Raw genomic sequence first — 2,500 nt, 5'->3', positions numbered from 1 at the left:
CTCAGCCTTAGGAGAGTGAAGTAAACAGGCAGGGAAGGAATAAGGTCATCCCAAGCGCACCAAGAGCGAACTATACGTACAGGGAAGGCAAATAGGGAAGTGAAGCGAACTTAACTGAAGCAAAGGAGAGTTGATGAGGAGAAACAGCAAGGAGAGGAGAGAGAGAGAGAGAGAGAGAGAGAGAGAGAGAGAGAGAGAGAGAGAGAGAGAGAGAGAGAGAGAGAGAGAGAGAGAGAGAGAGAGAGAGAGAGAGAGAGAGAGAGAGAGAGAGAGAGAGAGAGAGAGAGAGAGAGAGAGAGAGAGAGAGAGAGAGAGAGAGAGAGAGAGAGAGAGAGAGAGAGAGAGAGAGAGAGAGAGAGAGAGAGAGAGAGAGAGAGAGAGAGAGAGAGAGAGAGAGAGAGAGAGAGAGAGATGGATGGTTAGATTAGGTTAAGAACAGAAGGATGAAGGTTTGGAAGAGTTAACTGGAGAGGTGAAAGAGAGAAGGGACGGATACAAGGTGAAAGGGAGGAAGGGAAAGACGAATCGAAGAGACTATGTTACTTAAGGAAGTAATACACGGAAAGAGTAGGAGGGAAACGAAAACAGGAAGACGAGAACACTCAAGAGAAATAGCTTAGATAAAAAGAAAAAAAAATACAAAGGGAAGAGGAAAAAACAAAACAAAACGAGATAATTAAATGACTAATATAAAAAAATAAAGGGAAATGAAGATGGACACAAATGAAATGAGTCAAAGGGAAAAAAGGAAAGATAATGGAGAGAAACGTAGCAAGGAATTAAGAAAAGAGAAGGACTAAGGAGGGAAATAAAGGTGGAAAGAGGAAGAGATAAAAGAAGGAAAGTGTCAAAAGTAAGAAAAAAGACAAACTAGAGAGAGAGAGAGAGAGAGAGAGAGAGAGAGAGAGAGAGAGAGAGAGAGAGAGAGAGAGAGAGAGAGAGAGAGAGAGAGAGAGAGAGAGAGAGAGAGAGAGAGAGAGAGAGAGAGAGAGAGAGAGAGAGAGAGAGAGAGAGAGAGAGAGAGAGAGAGAGAGAGAGAGAGAGAGAGAGAGAGAGAGAGAGAGAGAGAGAGAGAGAGAGAGAGAGAGAGAGAGAGAGAGAGAGAGAGAGAGAGAGAGAGAGAGAGAGAAACTAGGTCACAGGTACCGTGTTGAGGGGTAAAAATATAACAAAACCTTGAAGAGGGGAGGAAAAGGAGGGGGAGGAAAAAAAAGGGAAGAAGAAAAGTGTTAGAGGGTAGGGATAGAAAAAAATGTGATGTAATAAAGGCACATGGCAAAAAGTGACGGAGGAAAAAGTCGAGGCTTGTATGTGATAAGGATGGTCAGGCTGATAAAAAAAAAAGAAGGAAAAAGAAATAAAAAAAGTTAAGAAGAAGGCGTTTTTTTGATAATGTGCTAAACTGCATTACGATGAAAGGAAAATAAAGAAGAAATAAAAACATGTGGAGGAATAAGCGAAGGTATGGTAGGGAGGAAAACAAGAGAAGTTTGTGGGGAAAGAAAAATATGGAGCAAAGAAAGTAGACAAGAGCAGACGTGAGCTAAACTTAAGAACAAAGAGAAGAAAAAGGGAGTAATGAAAATGGATAACAATATATGAAATAAATAAATACACAAACTGTTGACCAAAGAAGGGAATGTGATAAAGAAATGAGGAGAAGGAGCAAGAGACGAAAGAGAACGAGATAGAAGATAAAAAGGAAGTGAATGAAAAACTGCAATTCTCATATCAGGAAGAGGAAGGAAGAGGAAGAAAAAGGAAGATGATGAAGAGAGGAGGAGAAGGACGATAGAGAACCCAAACAAGCTAGCCTGTAGTGGACGGTAATTGGTGCAAACACTCTCGACGACAACCAATCAGAGGCCGTGATCAAGCCCACGGCGGTGACGTCACGCGGGGAGACAAACAATTTGTCGTCGAAAACAATACCATCAGGGAGTGAGTGCGTGGCGTTCTTCCGCGTGTTCTTCCTGGAAAGCGAGTGAGATGCAGTGACCGGATGAAACTAGCGATAGGTAATTAAATATGGCTGTAAGAGTATTCATTCTATACCCAGGTTTTTCTTTATATATGCCTGTGTGCTTCTGTGGATTCTTTCCGGAAAGTGAGTGAGCTATAGATACTGGCAGAGACTAATTGAATTTACTCGTATCTGTACCCAAACTGTATCTACACTTTTTCTTTCTTTTGTATAAAGCATCATATAAAAATATAAAAAAATATACAAGAATACATGAAGCTGGAAGAAATCAGACCTTCATGTGGAAGTCTCCGTAGGAAAAAGAACAAACATAATTCATACGTATTTTTAACTTGTCCATAAATATGTCCAGCTTCCTGAAGGTAAGTGAGAGAGTCTGCCCAGGGATCGAATCTCTGCAAGAACTCTCACGGAGGCGCAAATTCAGCACTTAACCAGTTAGTCTATAAATGATCGCCGAGGGCACAGCTCATTTGCGTCGACCTTCACCGCCTCACCGCTACAAATTATCAACAT

This window comes from Portunus trituberculatus, chromosome 18 (genome assembly GCF_017591435.1).
Source record: "Portunus trituberculatus isolate SZX2019 chromosome 18, ASM1759143v1, whole genome shotgun sequence".
In the NCBI taxonomy this organism is placed as follows: Eukaryota; Metazoa; Arthropoda; class Malacostraca; order Decapoda; family Portunidae; genus Portunus; species Portunus trituberculatus.
This window is presented reverse-complemented; position numbering follows the sequence as displayed.